Source organism: Mauremys reevesii, linkage group 6 (assembly GCF_016161935.1).
Source record: "Mauremys reevesii isolate NIE-2019 linkage group 6, ASM1616193v1, whole genome shotgun sequence".
In the NCBI taxonomy this organism is placed as follows: Eukaryota; Metazoa; Chordata; order Testudines; family Geoemydidae; genus Mauremys; species Mauremys reevesii.
In genome coordinates, this window is record NC_052628.1 from 109,587,195 (window position 1) to 109,602,586 (window position 15,392).

The 15,392-nt window shown below is 43.7% G+C and overlaps 1 long non-coding RNA gene across 2 annotated transcripts in view; it reads right to left on the minus strand.

The window, feature by feature from the left end:
- Positions 1-11,217, minus strand: part of LOC120408285 — a 205,853-nt gene extending 194,636 nt beyond the window's left edge. The window contains exon 1 of one of the 2 annotated variants that reach the window (XR_005600584.1): positions 11,109-11,217. This is a non-coding gene — a long non-coding RNA (uncharacterized LOC120408285). Of the gene's footprint in view, positions 1-10,564; positions 10,777-11,108 lie in introns of those variants that run through there. The other variant, XR_005600583.1, reaches the window with a different exon arrangement.
- Between the last annotated feature and the right edge of the window lie 4,175 nt (positions 11,218-15,392).

The window sequence follows — 15,392 nt, forward strand, 5'->3', positions numbered from 1 at the left end:
CCCATGGCAGTGAATGCAAAGACCGAGCCTGCAAAGTGTTCTACGACTGTCTACGCGTCAAGAGAGATTGCCAACAACTTGGCTCAGTTCACTGTGACAGTAGAGGGGAGCTGGGTTCATTTCTCCCTTACCCAATTTGTTATTGCTTTCTGCTGCGGGAGGAAAAAGGTAAAAAGGTGGTGGTTTTTCCACTAAAGAGAGCCAGTGTTAGAAGAGTTAAACTAAGAAACCCTGAATGTTTAATCTGCCAGAAACATATGAGAAGAGCAATCAAATCTGGGATAAGTAGCTCCGAATGAGGTATGCCTGATTGCTTTAGGACATGCTGTTTGTCAGTCTTTTAAAATTCAAGTCATTACCAGATGCTGATCTGCTATAATATTGTGATATTTTATCTGATTACACTTATCTGATTGTGCCATATCTGCTATTTGCCTTCTCATTTTTCCATGTATATTAAATGCAGGTGGTTTTATTATTCTGAGAGCTAGAAAGTGTTGACTGCTCTGAATATAAATGGGGATATTATATCATTAACTTGCTCTGAAAGCACAGCCAGTCAGTGTGTAAATCACATGCAAGGTACCTGGTGGAGACACAATAAACCATAATGGCTTGAGAGAGAAAGCAATGAGGAAAGGATAAGGAGATAAAAATTTAAGGCATTGTTAAAGAAGGATAATCTTCATAATCCTATTTAGTTCTTTCAAACGACCGGTTGTTGATAATATAACCTTTATATTCAAAACTTTTTTTTTAAGTTCATTAAGTATCTCTCGGAGGTACCACCCTATGGAATGTTATCAATAATGGGACTGCGTAAAAACTGGGATCGCCAGCCTACCATATGCAAGTATGAGTTAGCAGAAGGTTTCAAAAGGATGCAATGCAGAGACACCCATTTAACACTGTCGCTCTAGATACCCTCCTGCCTCCCCACAAATAAGGCTCGGCTTTAGCTAAGAGGATTCAAGGTTTCCTGGGAAGATATGCCTTGGTGCTGGGGTGAAGCTGAAAGGCAGAGTGTGCTGTTAAGAAGTCAGGGAGATTCACCAAACAGGGAAGCCGTGACTTCGGCCAGAGCATGCCATTGGTTTGTGAGCAGAACTCCCTGCCAATTTCAATGGGAAGTTTTGATTAAAACCAATGAAAAGATCTGTCCCTCTGGGAGGATGCACTAAGGTCTAATTCCTCTGCTTTGCTAACCCTCTTGGGGTCATCTCCCCTACTCTGACCTGGCAGATTCAGATAAATGCCAATCCAGTTTGCAATGATGCTCACGTTGACCATTTTCAGACACCCCCTTTTAGTCTGGCTTCTGCCAGGTTACACCAGGTCATAGTGGTGATTGCAGAGCGATTGCAACACTCACCCTTATGTTTGTGAGGGAGGAGCTCCAAGAGGGTTAACAGAACCCCAAAAGCAGAGGGCAAGAGCCTGTCAACCAGGAGTTGCAATGTATCCCTTATCCAGCCTCTGCTGCAGGGTTCCTGTGGTGCCCCAGGTAGGAACTAAAGCTGCTTTCCCTAGATTAGACCCCAAAGGTGGACCACAGTGGAACCACCATCTGACTTCCTCCTCCATGGATGATTCTCTCCTGGAGCACAAGGGGCCGGACTAGCACCAGGTTGGGCAGACTACACTTCCTAGCACCAGCTGGGGTGAATCCAGCCTGGCATTAGAAAAGTTCCCATTCTCAGCAGCCAGGCGATCAGTATTACTGCCGGCTAGTGAACAGAACATGTGATCTCTCCACCTGGATACGGGCTCCCTCAACTAACCGAGCGAGCAGCTCTCCCTTTTAGTTCATCATTAGTTGTAGTCAAAGGTCACAAGTTCTTAGCTAAGTGCTTCAGCTGCTGTGTGCTGTAAGCATAGGACCATGGTGACTGCACATAGGCAGCCGTGGACTATTACGCCAAGAGGCTGATTATGTAAAGAACAGAAAGTACAGAGGGAGGGAAAGGCTGTGTGTGCAGAAGGCAGCTGGGGGAAATCCTAAGAGACTCTATAATTAAAGCACAGCAGACTAGAGCATCTCTGGGAAAAAAAGGCAATTCAAAAACCACAAGGGGGATGCTCTGAGAGCTTGAGGTTAAAGAAAATAAAGTACTGGAAACAGGGGAAGCAGCCAAACCTATTCAAGGTTAGTTTAAAGCTTGCAGGGACAGCAGAAGGGCAGCAAAACAAGCCAGGAGGCGTTAATGCTGGGTCTGTGTTTATGGTACCGAAGGTCCCTTGTTCAAATCACAGGGCAGCTTGCTGGCGACAGTGAAAATTATGGGATTGATCTTTTTTTTAAAAAAAACTTAGATCATAAGCTCTTTGGGGCAGGGGCCATCTTTTTGTTGTGTTTGTACAGCACCTAGCACAATATGGAAGCTGTTTCCTTTGTATAATTAGTCAGTCATTGTAGCAAGGACTAGAACTCAGGTGTCCCCTCTCCTGGGTGAGTGTCTTGAGTCATCCTCTCTCCCCACCCTGTGGCCCATGATTTGAGTTCTGATACGAAATGGAACAGCTTCAACAGCAGAGACTGAGAAAGACCCACCCTGGAGTACCCTATAGCCTGGTGGTTAGGGCACTTGGCCACCCCCGCTGCAGTTCAAATCCCTGCACTGAATCAGGCCAGGGGGGCCTGGAATCTAAGTCTCCCAAATCAGTCTCCCAGATGAGTGCTTTAATCATGGGGCCATAGGAGCAGGGGTGCAGTGACACCTCCACCATTGTGTGATGGGCATCGTGCACCTCGCCCAAGTAGTTTTTGGGGCTGAAGCTGTTCAATGAATGTCTATCAAATTCATGACTATAGTTTCAGACAGCCCCAAAAATCCATTTTTCGGTGAATAAACTATTTGTCCAAAAAAATTCTGCCCAGCTCTAGAGAACAGTCTCCAAGGAGAAGTGAAACTGATGCCGGGACACCAGATACGAAGCCCACTGAAGTCAGTGGGAGTATCAGACCCTTAGTCCTGTCAATATATTGGCTTCCGCAAACACTGTGATGTGCTCTGAACAATTTATTATTTCCCCCACGAGAGATTCCCTCCCCCCGCAATCCTTGAGTCACTGAAGTTCTACTACTGAGCACAGACATTGAGGGATCTCCCAGAACCACGTGTTTTATAAACTGGCTGGAGTTCACAGAAAGAGGAAAATGAAACATCCCGCTGCACTCACCACAGTAACCCTTTTGGTCAGTAATTTGGGAGAATCTACCTATTTCATTTGAGAAAATTACATTAGCAACAAAAACTCTTCACATTGTTTTCTCTAGTGTCGGTTTATTTATATGCTAATTTTTGTAATATGTATACTATAAATACAGCTTATTTTGTTTTCATTGTTAATGGTTAAGTGGTATCTCCATGAATAGAAATCAAAGTCACACGGTGCAGCAATGCAAGAATATATTTAAGCAATATAAGAAAGCCTACATTGTCATGGCCTTGACTCTCTGTACACAATCCCCGTCGATATTACTAAAAGTTTTCTGTTGTGAATGGGTTGTACTGCAATTGATTAATGTGTGCACTACTGTCCTCTACAGGAGGGAACCAGACCTGCTTGACTGTGTCATAGGCCATATACTGCCAATTGCTTTAGCTCAAATGCATTTGGTGCAGGGTGTAAAATGGCCCCAGTCAGGGACATCCCTCTGGATCTAGAATTGTGTAGGGGAGACACTCTCCCCCACACTGGGGCACTAGGACCCAGGCTGCGTCTCTCCTCCCTCCCACCATGTGGGCTGCCAGATTCCACCTAGTAGGACCAGAAGCGGCCAAAGCTGGGACACTTAGATCTCTAGACAGTCCAGTCAAAGCTTTTCTTCACTTCAGCTTCACCCCACACCTACCCCTTCTCCCCTCCTTTCATGTCTCTCTCACCTCCTTCCCCTCTTTTCTCCTCCCCCCAAAAATGGGGGCACTAACATGACGGTTGCTGCCGTCACATTGCTTATTCCACTCGTGTTCTACCTCCCCCCGCCCCGTCTTGTCTACATAGACAATATGGTCTCATTGTTACTTTGTACTCTCCAGTATTTGTAGCCATCTGTTGGCTTATATTTAGCTGGTAAGCTCTTTGGGGGCAGACACTGTCTTTGTACAGCACCTAGCGCAAGGGGGTCCTGTCCATGACTGGAGCTCCTAGGTGCTACTGCAATACATGGAAACAGCAATTGGTAGGAGCCTGGACTTTCGGATCTCAGTGCTAGCCCTGGGTACCCCCATGAAGTTCTGACTGTCGCGTGCAGCGTAGTGACAATGGCGAAGCTCTTCCATTTGTTAGGCAGAGGCTCTGTAATAGTGCTTAATACTCTAAAACAACATAGCCTGAGCTAGAATGTGCCAACCCCAGGGCACTTAGGCACTAGCTCACATGACACCCCTAAGTCTGTTTGGAGGTGCTGACTCTGTCGCCAGTGATTTGCCGGATTTTCTCCACATTTCTCTCTCCTAAATTTAGCTAAATTATACTTCTAATAAATCTAGTTCTGGTTCCTGTGAGGGACAGGCTTGAACCAAAACTCAGTATCCAAATACTCCCAAACCTTGGCCAGGCTAGAATGTGTACCCTGGGTAGTTTGGGCTTAAGTGACTTAGGATCCAGGCTCCCCATGACTTTCAATGTGACTTAGTCACTTTTGGAAATTTTACCCTGTAACTTAGCAACTTGATTCCTTCTCTACCTGTTACAGTATGTACTAGGAACAGAGATAATCTCAAGAAAGGTAAGAAAAATCTTCATTAAAGCCATCCCCAAATTAAGATTGTGTAAATTGCATTATTAATTTTTACTGCTGGCTTAACCTCGTAAAAACATCATAATCAGCCAATTAGAAAAAAAGCTAGTTAATAAAGCTGCAATCATCTCTGAATGCCAACGACAGAAGCCAGCACCCCCTTCACACCCACTTATTTTGCAAAGCCTCTCTCTGCCTGGACCTCCCCAACCCCTCGCACTTGGGTGCACTACATTTGTTCTGATTCAGTCCCCCTTTACACTTTCAACCTGTGCAACAATCCTATTGAAGTCAATGGGCTTTTGGCTAAGTTATTTGGTCCAGGGCTCATGCATCTTTACATGCTCTTTAGAGACCATGTGTACATTTGCAGTTCTCGCTAGATATTAGTAATCAAATACCAATTATGTTCCCTGTTCAGAGGGTGAAATTCACCCCTACATAGAAGGAGTCGGCAGTGCTTAGGGCCTCCCATTAGCTCTCTGCAGTAAGGTGAAATCCATCCCTAATGCACATTATAAGAATCCCATAAAGGACTTCATAAGTGGTAAGGTGCCATCCTCCCTATCTCTTATTCTGTAGCAGGGAAGGGTTGGTCACACTATTGATAGCTGCTGGGGGGGGGAGGTGCGGTGTACCAAAAACAGCATATTCTGTTGTATTCCTGCTGTCCCACACAGTTTCAGTTCCAGCATTAGGCCATTTTCTGCCTAATTTTGGAGTCCTCCTTTCCTTTTAAGCAAATTACTACAAAATGCAAACAGAATAAGTGTCAGTGTGTCCCTTGTAATATCTTTCTTCCCCCGTTAGCAACAGAACAGATACAGAGGTGTTCAGTTCGAAGCCTAAAACAAACTGTGTGCACAGATAAACAGAGTCACGTTGGGAGTTTGGACAACTTGGCACCTGCCCCTTCCTTACTCTCTACACCACGGACATTGTGTGGGCAGAAAACAGTGACGTACAATAATAGAGAGAACTGCAAGATTAATTCCTGAAGATCCTCTCACTTAGGCAGCATAAACTGCTTAAAGCTATTGTTGTCTGAGTCACTTCAGTCTGCACATGCAGGGGCAATGGGTTAGCACAGAATGAAATCATTTAGCCATGGAAAATGTTGACAGTCACTGATTTTATCAGAACTTGCTATGACTCATCTGGTGTTTAGTCTCTCAAAGGGTTTCCACCCCACGCCTATCCAGTCTCACATGCGGTTTCCTAGTCCTAAGAAGGCCCTTCTTCATAACCACCAGCTGAAGAAATAGGCAGTGGCCTCTTCTCAACACAGGACATAGCAGTGGGATATTTTCATTCCTCTCTGGGGGCATAAGTGGAATCAGGTTGATATCTTTATTCACCTTCAGGTACTAGGTTGGGAGTACGATGATGGGGGCCCCTGCCTGGTGTACCCTCCTGCTGCAGACCACAGCATGACAGACCCCTACCTCAGTTTCCCCTTTCAGAGTCCCCAATAACTCCATATGATGCTCTCTTGCCTCAAAAATACGCCTCCTTGGGGCTCGTTTATTATTTGGGCAAACAGTCCATTTATCAGTCACCCCAATGCAAGTAGTCTTAAAATCCAAGGCATCTTATCTATTGACGTAACACATCCCACATTCTGGCATCTGCTGCCACACCCAAACTGTCAGCCCTCCTCCGTCCCTCTTCCAGGACGGGCCAGTTTCAGGGGTGGGTGAGAGAGGTGGTCACCCTGGGCACCATCTTCCAGGGGGTGCCAAATTGCTGTGCTGCTCAGCTGTTTTATAGGGGGTTGGGCATGGAAAGCATTTTCCACCGTAGCCAGCATGGGCCGCTCCTAGCCAGGACAGCCACCCCAGCCTTTCCAGAGGGAGTTCAAAGCTGTTCTGATCACCCTCACCAGGGAGCATCCCTCACTCCCCTTAAATGTTCCTCTGGGCCCAACTCTTCAGCACTGAGCTGTTGGCAGGGAAGCAAGGGAAGAACTTACCTATTTTCAGCCCAGGCTGGTCTTTGGCCCTGGCTTAGCAGCAGAGGTGGTCACCTGCTGACATCTCTCTGGCCTTCAAGTGCCTCTAGCCCTGGCCCTCTGGCTTGGGGAGGACACCCAGCAAACCTTTATTGCTGCTCTCCTACCTTCAGCCTTCCCCCAAGAAATACCTTCTGCTTCCTTCAGGTCCTTCCACAGTCCCCATGGTTTCTGGCAGCTCTCCCCTGCCCTTTTCCTGACTGACTCAGTCTGAGCTAAGGCAATACGCATTCATCAGGTTTCTGTCTTTAAATTCACTTGGGAGGCAGCTAATGAGGGGGCAGGTGCACTGGCCCTGCTTCCTGTTAAAGAGCCACTGTCATCCTGTGATAGAGGAGCTGCCTCAAGGGACAAGTACAAGCTTTTTAGCAAGCCAGCATCTTTGCTGCATTTCTGAGATGGGGGGCCAGATATTATGAAACCCCCAAAACTTCACTTCCCCACCCCCCACCTCAGCAGCCAGGTTTTGTTGCAGTCCAACGACCCGACTGTCCTGCTCTGTTAGCACTCGTGAATAAATTGAGAAGGCTGCTACATTTCTCTAAAGGGGCAGATGCACCTTCTGCTCTTTATGGGGAATGGTCTGAGTCTCTTCCCCCAGGTGAGGCTCATTCTGTAGTCAGGTTGGCTTAGGCCCAGGCTCTCCAGCCCACAGGGGAAGCCATCTCGTTACAATGCTCTTTACTGTCAGCTTCTCTCTCAGCTTGGACAATGAAATGCAGGGGTTTTTGTTCATCGCTCACTTCACTTTTAGGTTCCACAGCCATGGAACATCTATTAGTTTAAATGCAAACATTTTCACTGGAATTTAACACCCCGAGCCCCCCAAACATTTCTGGAGGTTTTTTAGATTTTCTAAAAGTGTGTTTTTCCAAAACTTCCATTTGAGGAAGAGCTTAACTTGGCAGGCTTGCATTAAAGAATACTGTACAGTCAAAAGCAAAATACAACTAGATATACAATTGCCATCTTCAGGGGACTAATCAGCGACAACCGTTACCAAACCAAGGAGCACGTTGGCTCAAAGAACTCATTTTCCATGAAGATTTTTGTTTAAAAAAAAAAACAACCAAATAATTAACAATTTGTTTTTGAATAAAGGTTGGCCAACTGCAATTGTGACCAGTACAGCATTTCTCATGTTTGTAACCACACAAGCCTTTCTGTTGTGCTTGCTCCTGCCTACTCCGCGGTATAATGTGGGGTATGTCTTCACAGCAGTTGTTAATGCGCGGCTGGTCGTGGCTAGCTGACGGACTCGCAGGGCTCAGGCTAACTGTTTCACGGCCGTGTATACGTTCAGACTCAACCTGGACCGCAGGCTCCAGAATCCTGCAAGGGGGGGGAGGGCCCCAGACCCAGCTCAAACATCGACAGCACAATTAAACAGCCCAAGCCCTGTGAGCCCAAGTCAGCTGGCCCAGGTCAGCCGTGGGTTCCTAATGGCAGTGTAAACATACCCATGGAGCCCGATTCGCCATTAGGCTGCACTAGTTGTATGCCATTAGCTGCACTGAAGCCAATGGAGGTAGCCTGGTATGAACCAACTGTTAACAGAGGGGGGTGGCAGGCCCAGGGCATTAGAACAGGCTGTATCCCACCTGCCAGAGGAGGAGGAAGAAAGGAAGAGAGTAAGGGGAACTCCTGTGCAGCTGGGGGAGGGTTCGTTTTTCTTCCTCGCAAGCGCTAGAATGGCTGCTAGGACTAGGGTGACCAGACAGCAAATGTGAAAAATTGGGACGGGGGTGAGGGATAATAGGAGCCTATATAAGAAAAAGACTCTGGTCACCCTACCTAGCACTGGCTGTGCTGCCAGAGCCAGCAGCTAAGGGCAATGACAAAGACTGCAAGGGCAGCTCAAGGGAACAATTAGCACCATTAAGAGGAGTTTCTGCAGAGAAATTAGGCTGCAAGCCAAAAAACAGAGCAGCTGCAGCAAAGAGTCCCAGACATACAGAAACATCTTCACAGGAACTGCACAAGGAAAAACCAAGCTGTCTTAAAAGGTACAACAGAGGAAGGGCCTACACTACACTTGGCTATATCTACCCTAGGGAATTCTGCCAGCATAGCTATGTTGGTCAGGACCACAATCCGACTGATACAGCTGTGCCAGCCGAAGACCCTAGCAAAGACACAATTCTATCAGCAAACCTGAGCTTGTACTGGTGTAACCAGTTTTGCCTATGAGGTAGTGTTGTTTTCCCAGTACAAAGCACAGCTTTGCTGGTATAGCTGCAGCCACACTAGGAGCATTTTGCTGGTATAGTATATTGGTATTCCTACACCAGTACAACACTCCTGTAGACGTAGCCCTACTATCATTAAATCAATACGGTGCGTGTGTGTGTAGACAAGTCAGCATATCTAATTGTGAACACACACAGACAACTGCTCTATTGAGTAATGAGGCCGAGGTACCATTTTTTTTTTAAACAGGCACTTGCCAGAGTAGAACTGCACTTTAAGACTCAGTGACATCCAGCTGGAAAAACCAGTTATGAGTGAGACGGCAGGTAATAGCCCTGATAGATTCAAGATTTACTGCTAAAGTAGTACAACAAAAGCAAAGAGGGCATAGGAAGGATAATTATAGGTACGCAGTACAAACGATTGTGGGGACTGTCCTAAAGGAATTCTTTGCAGTGTGTCATCTATATAAGATTCCAGGGCTGTCACTCTGAAGCCTAGAATGGCTGTTGAGGCAGTGTAAAGCGATGGAAAGAAAGAGCTATAAGCACATTTGGGAGCTCTTTTTGTTTAGAATATCTCCAGATTCAATCATCACTGGGATTTGTGGTTTGTCACTGTCCAATTTTTAAAGTTCTCAGCCATTTTCAACTTTTTTTTACACTTAACAAATTAGACCCATATGACAATATGGGCTTTCATCTAGTACAAAGAATAAATAGCACTATACAGAATTTGAATATTGTATATGGTTTTGGTAGACAGACTTATAAGCTAGAGTCAAGTCAACCACTAACTTGTCTCATTTATAGTAGCTGCATTGCAGAACATTCAAGTACTCCCACACTCATCTGAATTGGGTTTTATCATCTTTAGCAGAATAATTGGCTTTTTCTAGGACTGTCCTTTGCCCAATCAGACTTGAAGAAGGGTACACTCTGTTTCTACTGCAGAGTAAATTTACATGTGACCAGTGCAGTCGAGTGATCATAAAATCATATGACAGAAAAGGACCTTGAGAGGGCATCTAGTCCAGGCCCTTGCTCTCAAGGCAGGACTAAGTATTATCTAGACCAGCCCTGACAGGTGTTTGTCCAACCTGCTCTTAAAAATCCCCAATGATGGAGATTCCACAACCTCCCCAGGCAATTTATTCCAGTGCTCAACCACCCTGACAGCTAGGAAGTTTTTCCTGATATCCAAGGTAAGCCGCCCTTGCTGCAATTTAAGTCCATTGCTTTATAAGGTTAACCGGCAGGGTATCATGGGATGGAGACATGCTCGACCCCTCCCTTACTTCTGGTTTAATCAGTGGGAGTCCCTCTGTTCCCTTTCCCCTCAGGGATGCAGTTATATACATCAATCAGGCCCAGATCCACAAAGATGTTTAGATGTCTGACTTCCAGGGAAGATAAGAACCTAAATACCTTTGTGGATCTGAGCTTAAGTTCCCAGCCTCCAATCCTGTGAAGAGACTTATTTTTGCTGCATTGAGTAGTCCTGTTACAAAAGCCAGGGTAATTGTCAGATGGACAAACCCTCTTTTATTTAAGTTTACAAAGGAGAGAGGCTGTACTGAAAAGGATATGCCATCTTATAACCCTGTTAACATGACTTACCTTGTAACAAAGCTGCTGTTTGACTGGGTGTTCCCAAAACATCAGTGAACCTCAGATACATTTGCAAAACATTCCAGCACTTAAATACTACAGTGACCGGAGCCATGTAAGTATCTGGATAGATAGAACCTGCTGAGGCTTAGCACCAGGCACAAGTCACCTTCCCTTCACCTTTATAAGCAGCAAGGTTTTGGTGTGTCTCCAGTGGTTCCACAACGGTGATCTGTGGACCAATGGTAGCCCAAAGAGAACTGATTGGCTAATATTACATTCCCATGTAAGACACTGCCACAGAGATGTTAGGATGGATGGTGAATGGTTAAGGAGGAGTTCTGACAATGACAAATGGGAGAGGAAGGGATCCACCAATTCAGTCTTTAACACAATGTAGTCCCTGGTATGAAAAAGTTGGAGACAGCTTATTTCTAGCCCTTTTTAAATGTCCATCATGGTGGTTAATTGGGCACTAAATACATAACAAGTTGTACTATGTTCAACAGGGACTTTAAGTTCAGATTCCTTGAGTTCAGCTGCAGTTACTTACATAAATCAAAGTGATGTCAGTGAGAAGTGATATCAGGTCATCTCAGTATGGAAGGAAGGCTTGTGCAAAGAGATGCCTTGTATTGAGCTCTGCAAATGGTCAGGCTCGGGCTCCTTATAGTCCCTTCTGATAATGAGTTCCACAACAGAAGGCAAGCAGCTGTCCTAGTTTGTCCTTGATGATGGCGTGGTCTCTCAACGAGCCAGGCTCTGACCCATTTAAAGTGCTTAAAAATTAGCTCCAAACCCTTGAACTGGATCCCAAATCAAGTTTGAAACCAGTAGAATAGCAATGTGATGATGAGCAGATCTATCTAATATACATTCAGTGATGTGATCAGTTTTATGTGCAGCTGGAAGTCACACTAGCATAGAATAGTTCACCTTAGCTCTCTTCCTCCCAAGTGACTTAGTCATCCTGCTATTTGATTATATAGAAGAGGTAATTATTGGAAGGTTTTAATTTAAAAAAAAATAATCAACATTTGCTAAGCTCAGTAGCAATAATGCCCCATCTAGGATCACAGTATCAAAAAAATCTACATCTGACAATGCTCACTGCACTCAAAATGTTGCTTCGCTCTGATACTGACACTGCAAGATTTTTCTGCAGAGCCAGAAATGGATATGGGTCTACTACCAAAAAGCATTTGCAGGATCAGGACCTATCAATATTGTTCTTAAATGTGTGCTTAGCACGAACCTACAAAGATAAAGGACATTTTCCATTATTCAATACTACTTTGGCTTCTTCTGCAAAAGTCAGCATCCTGCATTTCACTCCTACAAACTAAGCTGAATCACTGCAAGATGCTTTCTTGGCAACTCTTTCTTTAGGGACTTATAAGTCAACGAGCAACACAAGTTTTGTTTAACTGCTCTATTTTTATTTATTTATATTAATTCAATGCATTTAAGGGGCTGCCCAGGCTGGAATGGAAAGAGGATGGTTACACTATCAAATATTTCTCCTGTAGGGTGACAAAAAGAAGCTGTCTCTTAACCTGATGGCAATGAAAGACAGAGAATGAATCATTGCTTGAGGAAACCAATTTATTTAGTCACTCCATGCCACTGTTATTTATTACTTGTCAGCACATGCTGTTAGTTCAATTAAATATAAAAACCTGAAGTTCTCTCCAAGTCCTTCCCCCAACCCCATTTTTAAAAACACACAACAAACAAGAAAAATGACATGAATCTGCACTGCTAACGCAAAACCCTCTGGGTTTATTGTGCTTCTCTTGTTTTAATTAAGCATTGTTTATTAAACCTTTTGCAGCAAAGGTAAGGGGATTATTAATCTTTTTCACTAGCTGAAGATAAAAGTTTGCAGGGAAAGAGGACATCTATAAAAATACAGTTTAGAGTACCCCACTGAGATTCACTGACAGAAAAAAAATTAAAATAAGGAAGCGAGACAAAGTGTTGATTGCAACACTTTATCAATACAAATACAGAAAGCCGCAAAGACCAAACTGTTCTAGTAAAACATCTCCTCTCTTTTGTGTATAATGGCATAGGGAATGAAAAACCCTCACTTTTATATGAGGGTGCATGTTACATCTAAAATGAGGGAGAGAGGTAAGCTTCTCTCTGTGTGTGTGTATATATCACATACCCAAATGAGTATCTTTCATTACTTCATTTATTCTTGCATATGCCACATTTGTTTCAACATGACAACAGCAGACCTTGGAATTTATGTTCCCGATAAAGGGATTCACTGTTTGCCTTACTTGCACAATTAACCTGAAAATCCTTCTTCATGCTAAATGCAAACCTTGGAGGCCTATAGAAAAGTTGGTATTCGGAGAATAGTGATTCTCCTTCATCTCTCCCCCCCCAGTGCCGTCCCTAACATAAAAGGGCTTGCTATTCTAAATTACATTTCTGATCAGGTTTACACCTCCACTGTGTCAAACACTGCCCACTGATTCTTGGGACTGATTACAGCTTTCAATGGTATGCATATATTATACCCCAAACAGCTTTATGAGGCCTGCAGTTTTTCATCCACCATAGATCTCACTTCACCAAGTTCATTCTCTTTGGCCTATTGCTATTTAATGAACAGGAGTGATATTATCTTCCTCTGCGGCAAATGGGAAGGGAGGTGGAGCTGGTGGTCAGGCAGCTCACTGCTCTCCTCCTTTATTGTTTCTGAGTTCAACTGCCATCAGAAAATAATGCTAATCTATGGCTATAGCAAAGCGGACGTGCATTTTCAAACTGGCGTACTGAAAAAGTATTCTGCTAATTCATTTCATATTGAGGACTCCGTTATTTAATGAAATCTATAATGAACTAGCAGGTTGGTTTTCCCAGATGCGCAGTGATTTTAATATGCTGGTGGTGTACACTTTGGCTAATCAGCACCAAGGACGGGCTGCACCCATTTAGGGCACCAGCCCTGCAGTCTGATCCTTGCAAGTGGATCCCTGTTACCACTGCGTAGCCACACTGAATTCAGTGTCTTTCCACGTGGATCATATGGCATGAACAGCCCCAGGTTTACAAATTAGAAAGTAAAATGAAAAACCATGGTCATGGCCTCACATGTGCTTTGTTAATTTATTTTGACAATTTCATTATGGATAATATGACAGCATGTCAGTAAAATATTCTTAAAACAACAAAGTCTTAGACATGAGACCTCTCTGTAATACTTACTCAACCTCTAAGTAGTAGTGGGATGCTGCTGCTTTTTTGAAAAAATCAAGCCAAAGAAAGAACTATTGCAGTTCTGCTGTACTTTGAAAGGAAGCAGAAAACCCACACATATTTAAGTCCCCAAGTATCTAATGCTGAACATTCTAACTAGTCATTTACAGTATTAAACAGTTCTACCATATTTCAATTTGGTATGAAGAATAATTCCTTTAACAAATCAGTTCCTTTAGAAGGAACAATGGCTATGCTGTTATACAAGGTGGTAGGCTGAAAGTTGATCCTTGAATAGAGCTGGTTGGGTGGTTGGAACATGTAAAAAGGTTTTATAGAAATTGAAGCTGGAAAAGACTTATCTAGTCCATACCTCAGCTGTGGCAGGATGTATCCTCCAATTAATTTTTCCATTGCTATGTCCAGTCCAGGTTCTATACATTTCTGCATCGATATTGCCTCCAGGCATGGAAAAGATATTTTATCGAATGAACTTGCCTGTACTTTAGTGAGGCTGGCTGCTGTATCTCCTTAAAGAGATATTTAGGAGCTACCATTTTAGTAACACCACAACCTAACTATACTGACACTACAAGGATCATCTTGGGGCTAAAAGCCATGGGGTCTCAAGAGACCTGGGTTCTATTCCCAGATCTGCCACACATTTCATGTGTGATCTTGGGCAAGTCACTTAACCTCTCTGTGTCTCAGTTCTCTGTTAGGTGGGTATAATGCTATTTCCTGTCTCACTTTTTGCTGATCTAGATTAGAAGTTTTTTTAGGGCAGAGATAGCCTTAGGGCTTCTGTACAGTTTTTGTATTGCTTTAACTATAGCTGTTTGAAACTGGTATAGTTAAAGCAATACAGACCCCTAGTGTGGATGCAATTCTACTGCTATAAAAATGCTCATACCAGTGTACCTTATTCCTATAAATTTAAGGGAACAAGTTATGTCGGTGCAAGGCATCTTTATAATGCAACTACCTCCACACTGGGAGTTGTGCCGATTTAACTATTTTGGTTTAAAAACATACCTGTAACCTAAATAGTTAAATCTGGTACAAAAACTGTGGGCCAGGTTTTACCATACCTGTACAGTGCATAGCACAATGGGCCTTAATCTCAATTGGGGCCTGCGGTAATCTAACTGTAATACAAATAAATAAGGAACTCCGGACTCCAGTAGTTAAAGTGTTAAACCCACAAAGGAGCAAATTTAAGTTTAAATTCAGAGTAACTATATAAAGGTGGGTGATTTACATCACTTTAGCAGAGCAGAATTTAGCCTTGTTGTAGTCCTTTCTTCTGATAGCTCCAATTCACCCACACATCATGAATAAAATTAGGCTGCTTGGAGCCACAAAATAGAGGGAACTGCAATTTTATAGAAATAGAAACTTTTACAAGCTAAAATAGTTACCAAGAGCAACTTTGCAGGGCCACCAGATGCAAAAAGCAAAAATTCAACTTTAAATTTTGACAATAGTCAAGGCAGATCCTATGGAAAGGGAGAGACTCTTACCATGCATTTAAAAAAAGGGATGGTCTACCATATGAACATGCATTTTTTAACAGAGATGATTACTTGTCCTCTACAGTTTAATAACCATGCAATATTTA